Source organism: Lampris incognitus, chromosome 15 (assembly GCF_029633865.1).
Source record: "Lampris incognitus isolate fLamInc1 chromosome 15, fLamInc1.hap2, whole genome shotgun sequence".
Lineage (NCBI taxonomy): Eukaryota > Metazoa > Chordata > Actinopteri > Lampriformes > Lampridae > Lampris > Lampris incognitus.
This window is the reverse complement of record NC_079225.1, coordinates 43,036,937-43,051,000: the sequence shown is the minus strand read 5'-3', so window position 1 is coordinate 43,051,000 and position 14,064 is coordinate 43,036,937. Positions and strand designations below refer to the sequence as shown.

General features: G+C 43.1%; 1 long non-coding RNA gene across 1 annotated transcript; it reads left to right on the top strand.

The window, feature by feature from the left end:
* Window positions 1–10,898: 10,898 nt before the first annotated feature.
* Window positions 10,899–13,790, top strand: LOC130124703 (uncharacterized). The gene is made up of 4 exons (XR_008811393.1): window positions 10,899–10,914; window positions 11,956–12,026; window positions 12,533–12,674; window positions 13,662–13,790. It is a non-coding gene; the product is annotated as an uncharacterized LOC130124703 (long non-coding RNA).
* Window positions 13,791–14,064: the final 274 nt, after the last annotated feature.

Here is a 14,064-nt window from a genome sequence, read left to right as displayed (position 1 = left end):
CAGAGCCAATCCTTGATGTAATCCCACCTCCACCTTGAACCCATCTGTCATTCCAACCGCACACCTCACCATTGTCACACTGCCCTCATACATATCCTGCACCACTCCTACATACTTCTCTGCAACTCCAGACTTCCTCATACAATACCAAACCTCCTCTCTCGGCACTCTGTCATAAGCTTTCTCTAAATCTACAAAGACACAATGTAACTCCTTCTGGCCTTCTCTATACTTCTCCATCAACATTCTCAAAGCAAACATCGCATCTGTGGTGCTCTTTTGCGGCATGAACCCATACTGCTGCTCGCTGATCGTCACCTCTCCTCTTAACCTAGCTTCTATTACTCTTTCCCAAATCTTCATGCTGTGGCTGATCAACTTTATACCTCTGTAGTTGTTACAGTTCTGCACATCGCCCTTGTTCTTGAAAATCGGTACCAGTATGTTTCTTCTCCACTCCTCAGGCATCCTCTCACTTTCCAGGATTGTGTTAAACAATCTAGTTAAAAACTCCACTGCCATCTCTCCTAAACATCTCCATGCCTCCACAGGTATGTCATCAGGACCAACTGCCTTTCCACTCTTCATCCTCTTCATAGCTGCACTCACTTCCTCCTTGCTAATCCGCTGAACTTCCTGATTCACTATCCCTACATCATCCAACCTTCTCTCTCTCTCATTTTCTTCATTCATCAGCCCCTCAAAGTATTCCTTCCACCTTCTCAGCACACTCTCCTCGCTTGTCAGCACATTTCCATCTCTATCCTTGATCGCCCTAACTTGCTGCACATCCTTTGCAGCTTGGTCCCTCTGTCTAGCCAATCGGTACAAGTCCTTTTCTCCTTCCTTAGTGTCTAATCTGTCATACAACTCACCATACGCCTTTTCCTTTGCCTTTGCCACCTCTCTCTTTGCTTTACGCTGCATCTCCTTGTACTCCTGTCTACTTTCTTCATCTCTCTTACTATCCCACTTCTTCTTTGCCAACCTTTTCCTCTGTATAATTTGCTGTACTTCCTCATTCCACCACCAAGTCTCCTTGTCTTCCTTCCTCTGTCCTGATGACACACCAAGTACCTTCCTAGCTGTCTCCCTCACTATTTCTGCAGTGGTTTTCCAGCCATCTGGCAACTCTTCACTACCACCCAGTGCCTGTCTTAAATCCTGCCTGAACTCCTCACAACAGTCTTCCTTCTTCAACTTCCGCCATTTGATCTTCGGCTGTGTCTTCACTCGCTTCCTCTTCTTGGTCTCCAAAGTCATCCTACAGACCACCATCCGATGTTGCCTAGCTACGTTCTCCCCTGTCACCACCTTGCAGTCTCCAATCCCTTTTAGATCGCGCCTCCTACATAAGATATAGTCCACCTGTGTGCACTTTCCTCCACTCTTGTACGTCACCTTGTGTTCCTCCCTCTTCTTGAAATATGTATTCACCACAGCCATTTCCATCCTTTTCGCAAAATCCACCACCATCTGTCCTTCCACATTTCTCTTCTTGACTCCATACCTTCCCATCACCCCCTCATCACCTCTGTTCCCTTCACCAACATGTCCATTGAAGTCTGCTACAATCACCACTCTCTCCTCCTTGGGTCCCCTCTCCACCACGTCATCTAACTCACTCCAGAATTCTTCTTTCTCCTCCATCTCACACCCAACTTGCGGGGCATATGCACTGATAACATTCAGCAATAAACCTTCAATTTCCAGCTTCATACTCATCACTCTGTCTGATGACACTCTCTTCACCTCCAGCACACTCTTGACATACTCTTCCTTCAGAATTACCCCTACCCCATTTCTCCTCCCATTCACACCATGGTAGAAGAGTTTGAACCCACCTCCGATACTCCTGGCCTTACTCCCCTTCCACCTGGTCTCTTGCACACACAGTATGCCTACCTTTCTTCTTTCCATCATGTCAGCCAGCTCTCTCCCTTTACCAGTCATAGTGCCAACATTCAGGGTTCCAACTCTCACCTCCACATGCCTACCCTTCCTCCTCTCTAGCTGCCTCTGGACATGCTTTCCCCCTCTCCTTCTCCTTCGCCCAACAGTAGTATAGTTTCCACCGACACCCTGCTGGTTAACAGAACCGGTGGCGGTCTTTGGTAACCCGGGCCTCGACCGATCCGGTATGTAAGTCTTATTTATGATCTGCATATTTAATTTGGCAAAGATTTTACGCCGGATGCCCTTCCTGACGCAACCCTCCCCGTTTGTCCGGGCTTGGGACCAACGCTAAGGATGCACTGGCTTGTGCATCCTCAGTGGCTGGGTTGAGGATCGTTCATTATGATGTTATTTAAAACATGCTGAATGGTTCATATAGGGAATTCCTGAAAGTCAAGATCTGAACTGCATTATTTGCCAGTCTTCAAATATATCTTCACACCAGCTGTGTTGATACCAGCTGTGTTGTTATGTGGATTTTATTCATTTGGATCAATAATAAATATTTTCTCCTCAGCAGTTACCGGACAAAAATATCTCTTCATCTACGGGAGAGATGGAGATGATGAGGTCACTCTGCCATGTACCGGTGTGAGACCAGGACCAGAAAACTGTTTCAATACTACGTGGCTCTTCAGTAACAATGATGAGCTACAAGGATTGGTTTCTCGTGGTCAAGTTAGAAGGAAGAACTTCACCAACTCCAGAGCAGACAGACTGAGTATTACACCAAACTGTTCTCTGCTTATAAAGAAGGTGACAGGCGAGGACGTTGGTCGATACATCTGCCGACAACTCCCATACCAACCAAATTATGATTCTTACGTTCATCTTTCAGTTGTAAGCAGTGAGTATTTCCATTGTATCCTCTTCATCTTAATCCACATTCTTATAACTATTCAGAGCTGCTGCAGGACAGGTGGCAGTAATGACCACAGCAGTAATGTCTTAATGATGTTATAACTTTGTACCATGTGGCTGTCTTCCTCTACACACATCACCATCTTCTCCAGTGACTGGTCAGAAGACCGCTGACCACCTGACGCTCTCCTGCTCTGTGTGGACATATGACCTGGCTATAAAGGTGGAGTGGGTGGAGGAGAAAGATAGTCAGACGAGCTGTGTTCGCAAGGAATACGCAGTGTATTTCTGTAACTCCACTATGATGCTTTCAACCACCCAGAAGAAGGAGACATTCAGCTGTCAACTGACTGCTTTTAACAACAGACTGACGACATTTGACTTCATCTTTCAAATCAGTGGTAAAGTATGATTTTGAGGTGTTCAAATGATGTCTTTTCACTTGGTCTGATAAACGGGACAGTGTGACCTCTTTAGAGACGCCCCTGTTCATTGGGTATCGTTGCTTCCTCTGTCCAGAAAACAAAGAAAAAGCAGAAGACGATGAAAAAGAGACACGAGGCTCTGCCAACACAACTAACATTACAATTACACCAAGTTAGGACTTTACATCCCTTTACTAACTTGTTTCTCTCTCTCCCTTTACTCGTCGGTGTAACCAGGTCATCTTGCCGGGGCTTAAGTCCTGAACGTTTCTTGTGTAGCCCGAATATAATTTTAAATGTAAGCCCGACAAAAAGCATAACGTGTGTGAATGTCTGATAGTCTTCGTAACATAACAGCCTGTCAACATAATGCAGGTCTCTAGACTAACTCCCCGTGTGTGTGTGTGTGTGTGTGTGTGTGTGTGTGTGTGTGTGTGTGTGTGTGTGTGTGTGTTGTGCAGGGGGTGCAGTTGGTTGTGTAATGTCTGAGTTGGAGTGTGTGAGGGGTGTGAAAGTGATCAAACAAACCTGCAGTAAAACACATTCAAGTCGTCAGCTAGTTGAAGGTTCTCTACAGTGTGTGTGTGTGTGTGTGGGGGGGGGGGGGGTGGGTTCCTGTAGTTTGTGGTGTCCTCCTGCAGGCGTCTCCACACAGACGCAGGATCAAATTTAAATAATTCATCATTATGATTATTATGATCATCATGATGACCATTAGGCAGTTTTGGTGCCCCTCCAGCACTTGGTGTCCTACGCACCACAGAATAGAGATCGTACAGTGCAATGACAATTTGCTCATGAGTTCAAAATCTATTCTGTAGCTCATTACAAGGATACACAACCAGAATATCTTTACTGGGTTGGTAGTGGATTTTAGCTGCCCAGCCCACAAGAAGAAGCTCCAGAAATATTTTACCTGATTTAGTTTTGCCGTCATGTGATGTGTTTTTGTTTTTGCTCTTTTTTCCTCCACAGATTCTTCTGTCCTGACTGCCAACTTAGTGACTGTGGGTTTGGCCCTTTTCTACGTAATTGTAACTGCAGTCATCGTGTACAGGTGGAGAGCTAAAGGTAATGATATTTACAGGTGAACATTTGATAGTCATGAGAAAGACGTAATTTCAGGATCTAAACTCCTCTCACTTGTTTTATTTTTTCCAGGGACTCAAACAGCATGTGATGGAGATGATGTGAGTTTTACTATTACAAATTCAACAGAACCAAGGCTGTAAAATGCTGTAGCAAAATGGTGTATTGTGGTTTTTATTTGTTTTGTTTTGTAACTCCCTGTGTTGAAAGGTTAGCATGATATTTCCTGTTCAGACCAACTGATGTGATAATGTTTGTTCCTATAATACTGCAAGACGCTTCAGAAGAGGTCAGAGAGCATATGCTGTTTTATATCTTTACTATAACTCTGTGTGTGTGTGTGTGTGTGTGTGTGTGTGTGTGTCTCACACAGAGAGTTTGAGTTTTAAAGAACCTTTATTTAACATATGCTCCCTATCCCAGTGTCACCAGCAAAATCTACTGGAAAAAAAATGAATGCACAGACAAGGAAATCATAGAAAACGAATAATACTTGAATAAAATGAGTAATAATAAAATATCATAATTAAACATTAATAAATAAATAAAAATAATCATGAAAAATAACTAGAAAGCAATGATCCCAAACAAAAAGGAAAACAAGCTACCCATTATACAGCACCAGACTGGTTAACCAAACACAGAGCTGTACATCTGTACATCTATACATCTCCACCTATCACAGAGCAGATGATGATGTAACACCATTGCTGCTCCAGATCACACATGTCACTCATCAGTTTGGAGAATCTAAAATCAGCCCACACCCTGGCCCTCACCGAACCCACAAACGATGAGGTAACCTCTCGATGAGAATAATTTTCTATTTTACTGTTTCTGCTTTTATTATTAATATAAATACACCCTGTGGATCCACCACCCACGGGGATGAGCACTGGGGTAGGGTGCAATGCAGACCAGGCGCCAGGCAAAGGCAGGGACCGGGGTGTGCCGACTCCCAGCATCACAGACTGGTCCTCAGGATGTGGCATGTCACCTCTCCAGCACCCTCCAGGTTGGGGATGAGTTGTTGCCTCAAGTGAAGGAGTTCAAGTATCTTGCAGTCTTATTCACGAGTGAGGGTAGGATGGAGCGGGAGATTGACAGGCGGATTGGTGCAGCATGAGCAGTAATGCGGACATTGTACCGGACCGTTGTGGCAAAGAAGGAGCTGAGCCGGGAGGCAAAGCTCTCAATTTACCAGTCAGTCTTCGTTTCAACCCTCACCTATGGTCATGAGATTTGGTCAGTGACCGAAAAAGTGAGATCACGGATACAAGCGGCTGAAATGAGTTTCCTCCGTAGGGTGTCTGGGCTCAGCCTTAGAGATAGGGTGAGGAGCTCAGACATCCAGAGGGAGCTGGGAGTAGAGCCGCTGCTCCTTCGCGTCGAAAGGAGCCAGTTGAGGTGATTCGGTCTGATTAGGATGCCTCCTGGGCACCTTCCTTTGGAGGTTTACCGGGCATGTCCAACTGAGAGGAGACCCCGGGGTAGACCCAGAACTCGGTAGACCCAGAACTCGCTGGAGGGACTACATGTCCAATCTTGCCTGGGAACGCCTGTGGCTCCCCCAAGAGGAGCTGGAGGGCGTTGCTGGGGAGAGGGACTTCTGGAGTGCCCTTCTTAGCTTGCTGCCACCGCGACCCGACCCCGGAGAAGCGGCTGAAGATGAGATGAGGGAGATATATAAAAGTTTTTTTAAACTTTTATATGGTAGTAAGCAGACTTTTGTTTGACTTTTGCAATGAAAACACTGCATGTCACCATGGACTGATCTGAAAAGCCTACAGGCATAATCCTGCATTCTTTAAAAATACTAAAGTGATCTCTAAAAGAATAGAAACAATCTAATCGTGCCATAGTAAAAGACTTTTCTCTGCTATGAACCCAGGTGTACTGTCTAACTTCCTCATCAACTAAACTGTGAGTTACTGCTCCACTAGTTTTACTTAAATGACTTAAAACAGAGACTGATGGGAGAAAAAACACACGATTACAGAACAACATTAACCAGAACAGGAAATGATGTCTTATACTGGTTCTGACTCTTCATGCTGTATTTCCTGTTTGATTTTCAGAACCATTTTCTTTAACCTGTAGACCTCTGGATCAGTGTGGCCTCCTTTTTCTTTTCTTCTCATCTGGGATTTAACAGAATACAGAAACATTTCTTTATCTGCAAAAAAATCCTAAATTTGACCTTTCTCACGATTTTTGTCTGTTGGAAGAACTTCTTAATCTGGTGTGCATCATAGTTCTCTTGCTTTGTTGCAACAGACAACCGGGAGGTGGTGTGTGTCTGGCTGTTTACACCACAATCCTCCTCCTTCATCCTAAACTCAGCTTCACACAGCTGTACCTCCTGCTGCTTTCTGTTTAGTACAGGTACCTGGCTGTCTATGCCACAGTCCCCTTCCTCCTCCTCCTCCTCCATCCTAAACTCAGCTTCACACAGCTGTACCTCCTGCTGCTTTCTGTTTAGTACTGGTACCTGGCTGTCTATGCCACAGTCCCCTTCCTCCTCCTCCTCCATACTCAACAGTGGTTCCTCCTGCTGCCTGCCTCTCCCCCCTGTTATTGCTCCTTTATCGGCTTGAGAGCCACTTGTTTTAGCTGACTGCTTTCTCCTCAGAAGAAGGAACCTTACAGATGTTTTTCTCCTCCATCAAATCCTCGTCGCTGCTCAACACAACACCTTCTGCAGCTCTACCTGTAGTGTTTGATGCCACCGCCTGTTTACCTCGAACCTCTTTTTCATCATTTACATTTTTCTTTCCAGACTTTTCACTCTGTTTGGGTGGTTCAGTTTTGTCAGCGTAGTCTGGACTTTGTTCCTTTTCTGTTGTCTCTTCGCTGCTCTGCCTGGTTTCACTCTGTTTGTTTCCTCTCACTTCTTCACTCTGTGTTTTGTCATCAGAGGAGTGTTTCTCAGGACATGTCCAAACCAAATGACCCGCTCCTCCACAGCCAAAACACTTCCAAGTCCCAGAGTTTACAAAAATCACATAACACACAACTGCTTTGTCTACAGTATTGACAAAAATCACCACAGCGCCGTTCATTCTAGCAGCAGATTTAATGCTGCTGTGACCCACAACCTCCCCGACTGCCAAAACACAATCCTCCACCTAACAAGGAAAACCAGGCGACATTTTAAAGCCGTGTTTCCTGGTGAGTTTGGTGAACTCCATACTGGCATTTGACATATCGACCAGCAAACGCTGGCTGACCACAATCACACACACACACACAACCCCCAAAAACCTAAACTTATAACTGTCTACAGAATAGAATAGAATGTCTAAATGTCTGAAATCATGTGAGGTGTGGTTGTGTTTTATTCTGATGCAGGGGAAAACTATTTGACTAAATAAAAACCAAGGAATAGAATAGAACTACTATCAGAAGCAGATGCTACTCCTATTAATTATGTTTCTGTTACTACCACCTATATTATTACCATTACTACTACTTCTATTATTCTTCCTACTTCAGCTACCTGCACTTGTATTACCATGTCAGTCGCTTCTACTTAAGCTGCTGTCAGTGCTGCAACAACTCCCTCTACTGACACCACTGCATACTGGACACCTGTCAAGGCAACCTGTTTTGTCTTCCACATTTCATTTTGGATAGAATAGAGTAAAATGGAGAGATGTAGAATAGGATAAGGACAATGATTCAGTACAACTCTGTGTGCCGCTGACCAACATTGAGCCGAACATGTGTCCTAAACTGTGCAGGCTGATCCCAGTGATGGTCTCCCCACCACCTCCGTCATCTGAGAAAAAGAAGCAGAGCAGGGCTGAAGGACAGGTAAGCCGTCTGATATGGATTCTCTATAGAGGAGACACAGGGAAGAGTGCCAGACAGTATTTAGTCCCAGGTTAGTGGGACACTATCACCTCCAGACATGATGGCCACAACTTTTATACTATCTGAGCATTTGTTCCTGGTGTTTAGCTGTTCACCGTTGTCAGGTAGAACCCATGAAGGTCATTCATTTGTAAATGATGACAAAGACATTCAACCGAGAGAGACATTTTGTGTTGTTTTGTGTGTGCTTGTGTAATGTCATGGGCTGTTGTGTTTGAGTGATGTGTAATTTAGTGTTGTGTCCTCTCGTGTCATGTGGTGTTTGGTTGTATTGTCTTTTTTTGTGTCATTGTGTGTTGTGACGTGTGGTGTTGTCACCTTGTGTGGTGTGCTGCTCTGTGCTACAGGATCTGGGTGGTGGTGATGAGGATGAAGTGACGTATCACACTGTGAGAACTCCTCCTTCCTCTGAACTTCCTCCTTCATATGAGACGCCATGCAGTCATCACATCTCTGCATTGATAGCTTCATGCTCCTGACGATGCTTCTGTCCACATTCCCAACATGTCAGTGGTTGGTCAGCCTCTCCACATCTGGTCTGTAATCCACATTTGTCACTGGCTGTATTCACAATGATGAAAGAAGCTTAACATGTGTTCCTTTCTTGTTCTACCCGATCAATTGAGAGTTTTGACCAATCAGTCTCATTCATCAGATGTGCTGATTAAATAATCCCTGATTAGTTTTCTACACATTTGTTGTGGTACAACCAATTTTGCATCTCTCCTGGTTTTCTGTGTTTTGTCAAGCTACACTGGCTTGTGCATGGTACGTTGTTATGAAGACAGCTTGCATTAGTAATGCTTATTCAAAAGCCATAAGCTCTTTGGTAACCTCAGTATGACAGTGTGTAAAAATGTGAAATCCTCCTACCTGATCGCATCAGTGCTCTGCCATTCTTCACACTGTAGGTGTTGTGTAAAAAAAGAGATGTGGTTTGATGTTCTTCTCACAGAGTGTTAATTTGCATAAGTATATGTGTAAATACTGCTTCACATGCAGCCCAGTTGTGAGAACCCCTCAGTTTTCGTGAGGTCATTAAGTTTTACTGTCACATTTATTAAAAACTGACAGTATGACACCAAATTATGACCGTTCACCAACAAAGACTGTTTTCATATGCAATGGAAAACATAGTTAAGTCTATCATTTGTTACTTGCTGAATTTAGTTTACTGGTTAAATATCATAATTGTAATCCAATCAAACAAACAATTAAAAGCTTAATTTCAAATCGGTTATTTTTGTTTTCACTTTTACCACTGATTGTTTATGATAGATGAGGGAATAAAATTGACAATTCAACATGTTTGTAGTTTTACATGTTATTTTACGCTATATAATTGTTCTTTTAATGAGTACTTGTAGAATGTATTGTTAAAGAAGTCTTTGGGACAGTGTTTTATTTGTCCACAAGAGGGCAGAGTGACGCAAAAAGAGGCAAAGCCTTAAAAGCAGACCCACCAAATGTAAAACTGTAACGTACATAAAGGAAGCTTATTAGTTTAATTAATGACAATTTTGGGCATCAAACAATCATGTTCAGACATGCTGTTGAGTTAAGAGATGGATGTGTTTCCTGTTTGTAGTTTATGAACAGTCATATTTTATTGTTGTTGATGTTACATGTGTAATAGTGCTTAGCTTTTTATGATTAAATAAAGTATTGTAGGTTGGCTCTAAGTGTGCGGGTGTGAAAATGTATCTGTTCCTATTAAATCAATGATTTTAATCCTCGTGGACCAACTTTCCCGAGGCTTCACTTGACGCTCACTTGATTGGCAAATGTATCAACCACAAAGACTTGACGCATGCTCAGTAACCCAGGTAAAAAACTCCGAGAAGGTTGAATCAGTTCATCTGGACACAACGTTTATTGACAGACACGTCTCATCCCTCAACTAAGTGACATAATAACCCAGGTAAGAGAGTCGGGTCATTTTTAGCGTTTTTGTTCACGTCTCATACTATACGTGCCACTCTATTCAGTCCTCTTGTCCCTTAAAGGGGACAACGGTGCCTTTAAAGTGACGTCACACGCGGGAGGGGGGACCTTGCGAACGTGGCTGGGACGCTACAAAATGGCTGCGATCTCAGTAACAGCGTTTTGTGGAAAAAAGGTAGGCATGATATTCAGAAATAAAACATTTTTTAATGTTATATTTTGATTGTTTCGAGTACGTAAACGTCTCAGGAATATCTGAGTGAGTTTTCAGAACTGAGCTTCTTTATTTTCGTTTGCAAGCCGCTAATTTATATTTGTCCTATATTGGGCCTCGTATCAGTCGTTACTATGGGCACATTTGTTCATACACACCCATGAATTGAGACACCGATTGGCTCACACTGATGTCTTTGCAGGCCTGGGTGATTGCTCGTTGCAAGAGGTAGACAATAGATGTTAGGAGGAAGGAATTACTAATAACCATCATGCTTTGCTACTGCTCTCAGACAAACGTGGGGGCTAAAAATGCCATGAGTGTGTACGAACAGATTTGCCCATAGTAACGAGTGATACACGAGGCCCCAGTTTGTACTTAACGTTTGTTTCTCATTGTTTTCAGCAGGCAGCTCTATGACGGAGGCAGAGAGGATCCTTAACAGAATCACTGAGGGAGATCCTGACATGGAGTTATCAGAGGATGAGAGTCCAGAGAGAGTATGAGACAGAAGAGGGTGAAAGCTCGGATGAGGAGGACCCAGATGAGGTGGGCCAAAACCAACACGTAGGGTTCTGAGGTTTTTATTTAATCAGTGCAAAAATGGAAGGATAACCTACAGAGATGTGTTCCAGGAAATAGATGCCAAAATTTTATTCTTTACCTAATGAAACAATTAATGAGGGAATTTTTTTTAAACACATTCATTAGAACAGGGGTGGGCAGAAAGGGCCAGTGTGTGGGCGCAGGGTTTTGTTCCAACCAAGCAGTTACACACCTGATCCCACTAATCAACCAGTAGAGTCTCTGCTGAGGAACTTGACTAGGAGACACAGGTGTGTAACTGCTTGGTTGGAGCAAAAACCTTAACACACACACTGGCCCTTTCTGGATGAGATTGTCCACCCCTGCATTAGAAGGATGGACGCATGAAACAAAGTGTAAAAGTGTTCTCAAGTGAACTATCCCTTTTAACATTTCTATAACATGTTAATTGTGCTAAATTAGTGATTGTGCTTTGTCTTTCTCAGTCAAAGCTGTCTACTTTCATGTAGCTTTGATGGCTAAACAACAAAATGGTGAAAGGTGAGAGTTAACAGTGAGGTGTACCGTGACGTCTAGAGGCCTTTACACACCGGAGACGTGATAAATAACCGACACAAAATTTCGCATTTTCATGTCGGTTATTAGTCACATCCCCATCATCTTATTGTATTATTTTACAGTTTCGTTCTCAATTCATGAATGTGTAACCCACATGATTACATGTACCCTGTGACGTATGTAAATTCCACGAGTAGCCTCTAGGAGGCACACGAGCTACAGAGTTTAAACCATGCAAACAACCGTCGACAATAGAGAAGAGAAATACGGATATTTAGAAATACGGACAACTTTGACTATGGATACCTGAATTATTGATATTTGAACTACGGATATTTGAGCTACAGGACATTTGAACTACGACAAAAAAGATCCCTCCCACGAAGCTTCCTTGGTGAGCCGCTAGCCAAAGCTAAAAAGTAAACAGCTTTCTGTGTTCCAAGTAATCATAGCCATTTACGTAGGATATCTTGATTTTATCCAAAGACAGATGATCTCCTGTTGAAGGAAGAAGGAAGACTCTTTTCTCTTGTGTTTTGTACGCTGCAGGAATCCTGGTGAGATAAGAGTTTAAAATCTTGAAATCTAAAGACTGACAATTTTCCATTGGTTGCTAAGCTAACCCAGCTAAAACGTATATCTATGATCCTTAGCAGTTCCCATATGATTCAGAGCTTTAAAACCAGTCAGGACACCCGGTCCATAGGGTTTATTTGATGTAGGAATGTTAGACATTTTAATATAATAATATGCTTGTTGTTAAAAAAAACTGTAAGCTCCAGTTGCCACTAGCCACCGAGCCAACTCGGGCTACATGGCATGCATGGAACCCATAGCAGCCAGCTAGACGTGAATTCACGTTGATAGTGCCGCAGCCTGGCTGCGATGACATTGTTTTTAACTGTTCTTACAGCAATAGGCTGTTGTCATTCAGCCGCATATTAGTTATATGTAGGAAATGATTTAATTCTGAGAATTGACTCTAGATTTGGGTATTTTTATTTTGTTTGTAATTGTTTGATAGAGATTGCAATTAATAAGGAATCTGTACAATTTTGTGCAGACTGGTTTTTTAGTACCCCGAACAACCCCTCTTGCTACACCCTTTTGGAACCCTTGGATACCCCCTTTGGATTGCCCCCATCATCGCCCTGGATTTGGATTCATCATCATTGCCTCTACATTAACTTGCCCCTGTGATTGTGGTAGGATCTGGACATTGCCCCTTGCACAGATTGGAAGACTGAATCATTCCCCCTTTTCTTTTCTTTATTTTCTTTGAGTGCACTCATACTTTATTTTGGATTATTTTCTTTAATTTGTTAGTGTAGAATATGGCTGCATAAAATAGAATATAGATAGATATAGACAATAAATAGAATATTAGGAAGAAATTTTAAAAAGTATAATAGAGTAAAATATATATATATATAACACATCTAATTTAGTATTGATATTGAAATAACTTTACTTTGAACTGTTGAAATAAATTGGTTTTTTTATTGTAAACTATACCCACGAGTGTGTGTGTGTTGTCTTTGGGGTGAGTACTAGAATCCGGTCTAGAAAAAAACCTACACCAATCTCCACTGAGCTTAGACATTAGACTGTAAACTGTCCCTGCGCAAGCATAGGTCCATTCCCCTGTCGTGCAGGTTACAAATGCATCCCGGCATCTTATTAAACCTGACAACTAAGATGAGTCCTGACTCTTCTGCATTTAATGGATGGAGTTTGGCTGGCTGCAGTGTTCGAATTACACCGAGGCTTTCAGGGGTGCCCACCTATGTGGTGTTTTGTGTGCGTGTGTGTTTGTGCTGGAGCTCAATATTTCAATATGATGTCATCAGCACAAGCAGTTCCACTATGCTCTTTGGGAGGCCCCAGTGTGTGCACATGTACATGATTGTACTGTACTGTACATTACATCCAATTATAAGGGGATGTAATGTAGCCTACAGGCACACCACTAGGGGGTGCCAGTGACACATAGAAATGGGGCACTCCTGAACTTTGTCACTAGGTATGCCATGGGCAGAACCAGGTACGCCGGGCACTCCCGGGCGCCAGCGTACCTCGAACCCAGGCTGGCTGTTAAATTGGTGTTGATACACACAATGAGAACAGTACAGTCAGTTACAAATGGTGAACATGGGTTTTTCAACACATTAATTACACTTGACTTTTTACAGGGGGTGGGACAAATATTCTTCTTCGACTGTCAAAGTCCTCGTTACCTGACCGGGAATCGAACCCGGGCCGCGGCAGTGAGACCGCCGAATCCTCACCACTAGACCACCAGGGAGACAGCAGAAGGGGAAATGCACACAAATGAAATTCGCAACAAATGGTGAGTAAATCATTGTTTTTATATTAAATGGAATTTGATTTCATGGGGGAGGGGGCATTCAACACACTGCATCAAATGCGACTCTACAAAGTAGAATTTAAGTCGACTTAATACCTCTGTCCTGCAGAGTAGACATGTATAGACTTTACAACAGCGCCACCTAGAGGACTCCGGGGCAATAACGTTGACATGCAGTGGCACAGTTGGTGTATGAAGAGTTGAACTGAAAGGATTTGAAATCTCCC